The following is a 10,689-nucleotide window of genomic DNA, read 5'->3' on the forward strand; positions in this document are numbered from 1 at the left end:
CCAGCCTCTAGAACTGTGAGAAAATAAACTTCTGTTGTTTTAAGCCATCTATGTTTGTGGTAATCTGTTACAGCAGCCCTAGGAAACAAATACAGGAGGAAACATACACCACATGTGAGCACGCAACTCTGATCCACTTACTGAGTTTTGAGTCGGGTCTATAGAGCGACAGGCTCTGCAGCAGGCTTAGGCTGCAGTGCCAATGGCTCCACCACTTGGGCCTTATGATCCAAGAGATCAAATGAGAGTTGAAGTTTCTATGGCACACAGGAGCCGCTGGGAAGCCCAAATGGAGAGTCACAGCACACACGTATAAGCTTTTGGAGAAATTCCATGCCCTCTTCTGCAGGAACCACTTTCCTTTTGACTTCGTTCCAGGCTTGCTACTAGGCCCTGGTAAAGACTGAATGTTTGGCCATGGGGCATCAAGTGGCCATATGATTGGAGGTGCCCATTAGCTACTGGTTATTTCTGACCCACCAAGTCCTAGGGAGACACATCTTGAAATATTGGGGTTCATCTTACAGGATGAACTGCTTTGAAGAAGCACTCGGAATATACAGATCTGGAATTTAAAGGGAGGAAGTGTAAGTAGTTTCTTTCACAATTATATCTAATAATCTATTCATAGAAATTTTGCTTCCTTTTCCTGCAACTCTGAGCTCTGCTGGTTTAAAGCTCGTGATTCCTAGTAGAGGAATGCGTCCACCATGGAAGATAACATTGATTTCATTGATCTGGAGGCTGAGACTGCCCCCTGGCCATTTGGGGCTCCTCATGTCACTAAGCCAACAGGCAAAGGAAGGCTTTACTCTACTTGCTGGAATTATCAAACCTGATAATCAAGGAAAAATAGGGCTGCTATTACACAATGAGGTCAGAACTATGTCTAGAATCTGGAATGTTCTCTGGGGTGCCTCTTAGTACTTTTATGTTCCGAAGTAAAAGCTAACGCAAAACAATGGCAACCAACAAAAGACAGGACCACTGAGAATTCATATCCTTCAGGAATTAAATAAAGGGTTACCCTATCAAATAAAGAATTCAGCCAGCTGAGGTGCTAGCTGAAGGCAAAGAGAACACGGGATAGGGAATGGAAGAAAGAAGTAATTAACATCGACTATGGTCTAGTAGTGAGTTACAAAAACAAGAATGTACACCCCATCCTAATTTGATTACATTTGTGAAGACCCTATTTCTAAGTGAGGTCACATTCCAAGGTATTGGGTTAGGACTTCAACCCATCTTTTTGGAAGCACAACTCTACCCATGACACACACACACATACACATACATATACATGGATATATATGTATATGTAAAGAAATATATATATTTTTCCCTCTGTCTTCGACTGCTCTTTTTATTTTATATAAGGATTGTTATTGGCAGTTAACATTACAATTTAGTCTCTAGATTACAGAATATTCAGCTGGACTATGATTGAATCAAGGAGTAATTAACATCATTTAGAGATGGCTGCAGGAACTTTGTGTATCCCCTCCTGGGGAAATGGTGAGTGTCTTCATTTGTTTGAAGTAATTGTGTCTGTCTTGTTAGGCAGGAGCATAACGTTGTTTTGTTGTTATATGGAAATTCAAATAAAGACACAGGGGTGGGTATGGATGCCGAGCAGTCAAAGGGCTGGATCGTGTCCATTGTTGTTGTCTTTCAGCTCCTAATCCCCCTTCTGTACTCTGCTGCTACCCGTCGGAGCTGGAACTCTGCTGCATTTCTCCTCTGTCAATTGGCTTCCCGAGGGCTTCTGCCAGCAGGGCCACTAGAGGGAGACTGCAGGGCCCGAGTTGGCCCTTATCAGCATTGCATCAGCAATGGGCACATCACCCCAGGCAGCAAGTCAGCTTCAGCCCCCAGCTTGTTTTGGGAGTCCCAGCTCCAGCCTCCCCACAGCCCCTCGATATCCTCTCACCTGTAACACAGCATCTCCTTTCCTTGGAGGCCTGAGCCTGGGTTCCCGGAGGCCCCTCTTCTGAGCTGCTGGGATAGTAGCAGCTGGACACCACCCATCCTCAGAGGTCCCACACTTACCTCCAAGAGTCCCCCTGCTCCAAACTTTTAGGATCTTCCCTTTGTTCTCTCAGCTCTTTGGGTAAGAGTTGCTCCCTGAAGTAGCAGATATCTCTGTGTGACCTCAGTGTCCCATTTTTGCTTTTTCAGTCCTCCAGCCCCTGCCTAACCAATGTCCTGTCTTACATTCTCTCCGTTAAAATAACTAGTGTGGTATCTATTTTCTTGACTGGACCCTGACTGATACAGATAATTTCTAGAGAAGGGGGGAAATTAAAATTGACGGTATTAAAATCAGCAGTCATTAAAATGACTGTATTAAAATCAGAAGTCAAAGGCCTTGTTTTATAAATTTTTGCTTACCCACAAGACTGAATGAGGACCCATACAAATATTCAGTAAATAGTTGAGTAATGACTATTAGATGAATCAATGTGCCCATAAAAGATATCCATGTCCTAATTCATGGAAATATGTGAACGTTTCCTTATATGGCAAAAAAAAAGGTCTTTGCAGATGTGACTAAGTTAAGGATTTTGAGATGGGGAGATTATCCAGATGGGCTCTAAATGCAAACATGTGTCTCATTATAAGAGGGATGCACAGGGAGATTTGACAGAGAGGAGAAAGTGGTGGGAGGATGGAGCAAAGGGAGATTGTAAGATGCCGGCCGGGAAGACTAGAGAGATGCAGCTGTAAATCAGGGACAGGGGCCGCCATGGAAGCTGCACGAGGCGCGGAACAGAGTCTCCTCTAGATCCTCCAGAACTGCAAGGGAGTCAGTTTCTGTTGTTTGAAGCCGTCAAGTTTGTGGTAATTCGTTACAGCAGCCACAGGAAACTAATACATGGATGTTGGATTGGATCAAATTGTTCTTGGGAGCACAGAGCACAAAAAGCCACAGCCAAGCCATTTAAAGCAAGAGAGAAGAGGGCAAAACATGACATGGGAGAAGACTTTCCTATGGGAAATAATTCTTCTGGTGTCACATCCCAGTGGTTTAGCCAGATAAGTCAGTGTCCTGTCTGTTTTGGTTCCGTTGGATCCCCTCATTTTCAACCCTCTGATTTCTTTCATATTGTAACCCAGCCTAACTAAAAGGATTTAAGGTGGCTTATAGTAAAAGACAGCTCTAAGTAAATGTAAAATGAGAGGAAAAAACTGAATCCACATAATAGTAATCATTCATTCATTTAGCTAGTCAGTCTTAGACTCATTTTAAAAATTCTACATACCAAATTAACATACTTACCACTGTGCTGGATTTGATAAAGATGCTCCTCATAATGCAGGGTCAAGTTACACAAAAATTATGAAACTAGAATGGACCTAAGCAGCTTGGTGTTTGGGCTCAGCTCAGGCTCAGCGTGGCTAAGAAAGTGGGTGCCAGGCCAAATGCCAGGCTGCCTACGTTCTAGTCCCTGAAGGGGAGGAAGAACTATTCCTCTCCTCTCTAGCTCCTTCTGGCTGGTCTAAGAAATAAATTGACATGAGACAGAAGAACAGGAGAAAGTCAAACAAAGTTTAATAATGTGTACACATGGGAGAGACCCAGGAAAACTGAGTAACTCACCAAAATGGCTGAAGCCATCACCTTAAATACCATCTTCAGCTAAGGACAAAGGAGGATGTTGGGGGTTGTGGTTTGGGACTTCAGAGAGGAGGAAGGCTATTCACATGGAGATGGAAGAACAAATATTTGGTAGACAAATGTTTGCTGGGCCATCTGTAGACAATGTGACCCCAGAGAGAGAACTTTGATAAAAATGGGCTTAGCAAGGATCCTCCCAGTCTACCATACCCAGAGTTATCTATGGTAATGGCCTGTCCTGGGACAGACTTTCTATCTTAAATTCTTTTAGTTAGTTAGGGGGAAGGCCAAAGTTTCTTTCAGAGGCTTTTGTCCTTAGCAATAATCTAGCCAAGGAGACACATTTGGGGTGGTCAATTCTGATCCCACACATCCCCATTCTGCTACTTGTCTTGCTACTGATTGACCTCTGGGCCTCAGTTCCCTCCAATAGCCTGGGTACTTGAGTGACTGCAGGGAAGAAGGCTGTTCACCTTCTCAGTACTGTTATAGAACACACAAAGAAATTTCTATTGTGTATGAGCCTTACATATTTTGGGATCTGTTTGTTGTAGCAGCTGACCTGTCCTAATTAATACAACATTCTAGGGGAATAGATTCATCATTTATTGGGGATAGAGTGCTCTGCTGATTTCAGTGGTGGGCCAAAGGAGCCTATGATATTGTGATTTATAAGAAATATATATTTGGTCTTCCTCCCATTTCTGGCACAGAGCTCCTAAAACCCTTAGAATTTCCTAAGTGATAAGAGCAATGAGAGCATCTTTTGTTATAATATTTGGTCTTCTGTCCTCGGTTCCTGAAACGACTCCAGAGCCACAAAAGTGAAAGGAGTGTCTTGTTATTTGTAACAAGCCCCTTTCAACCACACCTGAGTTTATGTTAATTGGGTGACTTTTGGAAAGCCCATAAAGATGGGGGCTGGTTGCCAGGGGACCCAAACACATGATTAGAGGGTTGGAACTTTCAGCCCCCTCCCTCACCTCTAGGGAGAAGAGAGGAGCTGGACATGGAGTTCAATCACCAATGGCCAATGATTTAATCAAGCAGGTCTACACAATAAAACCTCCATAAAAATCCAAAAGGATGGGGTTAGGAGAGCTTCCAGGTTGGTGAATCGGTGGAGGTGCCAGGAGAGTGATGCACTGGGAGAGAGCATGGAAGCTCTGCCTCGCCTCCCGTTACCTTGCCCTGTGCGTCTCTCCCATCTGGCTGTTCCTGAGTTATATCCTTTTATACTAAACTGGTAACCTAGCAAGTAAATGTTTTCCTGAGTTCTGTGAGCCACTCTAGCATATTAATTGAACCTGAAGAGGGGGTGGTGGGAAACTCTGATTTATAGTCCATCAGTCAGAAGCACAGGTGGGTCAGAAGTACAAGTGATACCTGTACTTGGGATTGGTGTCTGAAGTTGGGGTTGGGGGCAGTCTTGTAGACTGAGCCTGTAACCTGTGGGATCTGATGCTATCTCCAGGTAGATAGTGTCAGAATATAGGACGCTCAGCTGATGTCCGAGAATGCTTGATGTATGGAAAACACCCACACATGTGGTGTTGGAAGTGAAGTAGTGTTGGAGCAGTGTGGTGTGAATAGTACAGGAAACACAGGAGGAAGTGAGTTTTTCCTTTACTGGAGCCTTTTGACTTAGAGCAGAGGTAGGCAAACTATAGCCCTTGGGCTAAATCCAACCTGCCATCAGTTTTTTGTTTCTTTTAAATTAAATTGTATTTTTTGAATAGATATTGCAAGCACATGGTAGAACATTCAAAAAGTAAAAATGAATATACTGTTGAAAGTAATTCCCCTTCTTCCCATTCTCCTGCTATTCAGTTTCCCTCCTTAAATGCAGCTACTGTTACCAGTGGATTATCTTCCAGAGATGTTGAGATTCTGTGCATATGAGTGTATGTATTGCCTGATCCAAGGTCCTGAAGATTTACCCCATTTTTTTCCTAATAATTCTATAGTTTTAGCTCTCACATTTAGGTTTTTAGTCCATTTTAAGTTAATTTTTGTATATGGTGTGAGGTAGGGGTCCAACTACATTCTTTTGCATGTGGACATCCAGTTGATCCAGCACCATTTGTTGAAAAGACTTTTCTGCCTGGTGAATGGTCTTGGCACCCTTGTCAAAATTCAACTGACCATCGATGTTTGGTCTTATTTCTGGACTCTCAGTTCTATTTATCTCTATGTCTATCCTTATGTCAGTACCACACAGTTTTGATTACTGTAGCTTCGTAGTAAGTTTTGAAAGCAGAAATCTGAGTCCTCCAACTTTATTTTTCTTTTTCATGATTGTTTTGGCTGTTCAGGGTCCCTTGCTTTTCCATATGAATTTTAGAATCAGCTTGTCTATTTCCACAAAAAAGGCAGTTGAATTTTTTTTTTTTTTTGTGAGGAGGACCAGCCCTGAGCTAACATCCATGCCAATCCTCCTCTTTTTGCTGAGGAAGACTGGCCCTGGGCTAACATCCATGCCCATCTTCCTCTACTTTATATGGGATGCCACCACAGCATGGCTTAACAAGCAGTGCATCGGTGGGCGCCCAGGATCGGAACCAGCGAACCCCGGGCTGCTGCAGCGGAGCGCGCGCACTTAACTGCTTGCGCCACCGGGCCAGCCCCAAGGCAGTTGAAATTTTGATAGGAATTGCACTGAATTGTAGACTAATTGGGGAGTATTGACATCTTAACAATATTAAGTCTTCCAATCCATGAACACAGAATGTCTTTCCATTTATTTAGGTCTTCTTTAACTTCTTTCAATGATGTTTTGTAGTTTTCAGTGTACAAGTCTTGCTCTTCTTTTGTTAAATTTACTCCTAATTATTTTATCCTTTTTGATGCTTTTGTGAATGGAATTGTTTCTTAATTTCATTTTCATATTTGTGTCACCACCCAAGGGGGAGTCTTCTGCCCGCCGCAAGACATGCCAATAGTCAAGAGGCAAGGTGGTAGGAGAGAAAGGACTTTTTATTACAGCTTGCTAGCAAGAGGGAAGATAACCGACTAACATCTGAAAAAAAACCCATCTTCCAGAACAAAGACTATAGGCCAGTTATATAGGGGGCTGGTCTCTGGGTGGAGGAGGCATCTAATCTCCTGGTGGGGGCATCCATCTGATATCTGGGTGGGGGCAGACATCTGCTTAGTTCCTGATAGTCTTTTGTTTTACTGGATATGCATCAGAGACCAGAGCAAAGCCCTATACCCTGATCTTTCAGTTGTCATTGATGATGGCTATCAGCAGACTCTCTGCCCAGGGGTCATCATATTCCTAAGGAACTCAAAAAACAAAGTCATCAACTTATAGCAGCTGGGAGGGGCCATAAAATCCACAGAGCATGTCTGAGTTAGTTAATCAGAGGTCATTCAAAGTTACAATATGGTTTCTTTTCTACAATATGGCTTCCCTTATGTCAACCTTGTGTTGAGCCAGTATCATTTGGACTATTCATTGCTGAGTGTATAGAAATGCAACTTACTTTTGTATATTGATCTTGTATCCTTCAACTTTGCTGAACTCTTTTATTAGCTCTAATAGTTTTTTTGTGACATATGCTTGCTTTTTGATAGACATGTGACTGCTCATAATATAGACTATGCTTCCAGCCTCCTTGCAGCTTGATATGGCCAAAGGATGAAGTTTTGGCCACTGAATATGAATGAAAGTGATCTGTGCATCACTGGTTCCTTCTCATTTTCCCACTCCCTTTTGACTGAAGTGGAGTCAGCCATCTTGGCCTGTCTTGCAAAGATCTGCCATCTGTTTTTGTAGATAGAGTTTTACTGGAATATGGGCACACTCATTCATTTATGTATTGTCTGTGGCTCCTTTCATGCTATGACAGCAGTGGTGAGTATTTGTGACAGAGACCCTACGGCCTGCACAGCCTAAAATATTTATTATCTGGCCCTTTACAGAAAAGGTTTGCTGACCCCTGGCTTAGAGGACCTCTCTATCGTAGGATTTTATGATCCTGTCTTTCTAGAATTAGTTGTATATTCACCGGTATCTGAAGCATCACTGTCTTTGGTTTTACTTATATTAATTTCTGTTCAAGGCTGGGAGCTTGCTTCTTCTCTTCCGCAAGAGCTCTTCTGGCAGCAACAGCAGTACGTGTATTCTCATGGACTTTCTGATCACGCAGAGCAATTTAGGTTTTATTAGACTGACCTCTCTCTCTCCTTCATGTAATTTGCCTTCCTGTTCCAGAATTCTCTGTTTAGAAGTTCTTTGATTCCTCTGCAGCTAAGAGCTTCTGCCCTCCTCTCTTTCACTCTCCGAGAGCCATTGTCTTCCATACAGCTCCCTTCTCTTCTGATGCAGTAGTTCAGGGCTTCTGCTCTCTGCTGCAGGTTTCTGCATTTGTCCTCCACCATCACTGTGGCAGAATGCAGCTCGTGTCTTGTAAGCTTTTGATGAGCTTACACCTCATCACTCAGTTTGGATTAGAAATGGTCTCTTTTTCAAGTACAGTATTTTGCTCTTTGAGTATAATTTACACATGATAAAATACTCTGATATTAAGTGTTCAGTTTGATGAATTTTGACAATCTTATATACCTGTGTAATCACCACTCAAAACTAGGTAGAGAACATTCCATGTGTGGCTTTTTTCAGTCAATTCCTACCTCTACTCCCCAGAAGCAACCACTGTTCTGATTTCTGTCACCACAGATTGATTTCGCCTGTCTAGAACTTCACATAATTAGAATCGTATAGAAGGTACTCTCTTGTGTCTGATTTTTTTTCACTCAGCATAGCATAATGTTTTCAAGACTTATCCCTGGTGCCTGTATCAGATCTTTCCTTTTTATCAGTGAGTGGTATCCCAGCGTGTGGGGTGCACCACAGTTTGGTTATCCATTGTGCTGTTGATGGACATGTGAGTTTTTCTAGTTCAAGTACAATACTTTTTTTTTTTTTTGAGGAAGATTAGCCCTGAGCTAAGATCCATTGCCAATCCTCCTCTTTTTGATGAGGAAGATTGGCCCTGGGCTAACATCCGTGCCCATCTTCCTCTACTTTATATGGGACGCCACCACAGTGTAGCTTGACAAACAGTGTGTCTGTCCGTGCCAGGGATCCAAACCTGCGAACCCCGGGGCCGCTGAAGCAGAGCGCGCAAACTTCACCACTACGCTACCAGGCCGGGCCCTCAAGTACAATATTTTTTAACCAGAATTTTGTTCACAGCCTTTTGAGCTTTAAAGTGTTGTCATCTGGTCATTGTCAGCTGCATAATGCCATTATTCAAAACTTGAATTTCTTTCTTTCTTTTTTGGGAGTAGGTTTCTGATTGTCAATCCTGCCTGCCCGTTAGAATCACCTGGGGAGCTTCTAAAAAAAAAAAAATCCCAACAATCAGGCCACACCTGAGACCAATTACATGCGGCTCTCTGGAAGTGGGGCCCAGTGTCAGTGGTTTTAAAGCTCCTCAGATGATCCAGTGCACGGCCTGTAGGACAGCTCTTGCAGGAAATTTCCTGGAGACCGGAAGCCTTCAAATGTTGCTCACTCTTCGCCTCCTGTCGTACGTGCTCCGTGCTCTTCTTAAGTCTGCTGGCTTCTGTTCTCTTGAATTTGACGACGTTCAGACGGCATCTTCTCTCTACTTTGTTTTATTTATTTAAGAGCTTTTCTTTTCCTTCCTAAAGTTTTACTAAATTCCTTGTTACAAGCTTTCATATCTCCTTTACATTGTCTTCTCCTTCAGTTCCCCTGAATAACAGGCAGATTTTCCCCTGACATTTGATCCAGGCCTTCAAGCCTTCCAGAAGGTTGAATTTTAAAGCCAGGCACCTCTTCAGGTAAGCTCTCCTTTTGTACATTAGTTTCTTCAAAATAGATCACAGCTACTTTGCTCTTTGGGTCATAAAATTGCATTTTAAAATAACTTATTTTATTATTTAAAAAAATATTTCTGGGCACTGGCCCCACGGCACAGTGGTTAAGTTTGGTGTGCTCTGCTTTGGCGGCCTGGGTTCACGGGTTCGGATCCTGGGTGTGGACCTACACCACTCATCAGCCATGCTAAGGTGGTGTCCCACATACAAAACAGAGGAAGATTGGCACAGATGTTAGCTCAGGGCCAATCTCCCTCAAGCATTAAAAACAGGAAGATTGGCAACAGATGTTAGCTCAGGGTGAATCTTCCTCAGCAAAAAAAAAAAAACATTTCTACAGAGCCTATTGTTCAATCACTTGATATCTTCTACTTTTTATGGAAAAGAATGTTCCCTAGAAGAAAATGGTAAATGCACCAATTCCCAGGAAGTTGTGATAATTATAGGCTCTCAGGTGCCCTGTGGAAACCAGGGGTTCTGGATTCAAAACAACTGCACCATCTTTGGCTGTCAGGCTGGCCCTCTCTTCTGTGTTGTTTCTTGGCCAAATTTCGAAGCATTCACGTCCTTCAGCTTGTGGGCAAACTGCCGGCCTCTTCTAATAGGTGGAGTCTCTTCAGGCTCTTCCCGAAGGTCTTGTTCTGCCTTCTCTGGTGGTGTCTTGTTCTTTCTCTGCTGGGCCATGACCCTCACAGCCTCATTTGCTGTTGTCTTCAGTTCTGGTATCTTCTGGGCTTTGCTTGCTCCTGCATGGCTCTCAGGAGTGGCCAGTGGGATGGATGCCTTTTCTCCACCGCAGGTGTGTCTGCCTGACCTGGAAGGCATTACCTCCAAGTGTGAGTACTCTCCCACCTCACCTCTCTGCCTCCCAGCTGCGGATCTGGAGCAGGTGAGTTCCAGGGTTAGATAACTAGGGCAGGAGGCTAGAGGAGGACTGGGGAGATTCCAGTGCTGGTCTGGGGACGGGGGGGGGGGGGGGGGGGGCAGTGGGCGTGGCAGCTCCAGGTGCTGGCGATAGGGGTGCACGGTCTGTGGAGACTTGTTGTTGTGATTTTACCTTGTGCTGATTTAGGCTGTCCAGCTTGAATACGTGATACAGACTGTTTTCCCTCTTTAATGACCTCTCCCTTTACTCGTCTACCTGTGACTTCTTTCTTAGATCAGAGCAAGGTTGCAAAATGTAAAGTTGATGAGACAGATGTAGAAAATTTAAAAAC

This window comes from Ceratotherium simum, chromosome 13 (assembly GCF_057802395.1).
Source record: "Ceratotherium simum simum isolate JZ-2026a chromosome 13, ASM5780239v1, whole genome shotgun sequence".
Taxonomy (NCBI): domain Eukaryota; kingdom Metazoa; phylum Chordata; class Mammalia; order Perissodactyla; family Rhinocerotidae; genus Ceratotherium; species Ceratotherium simum.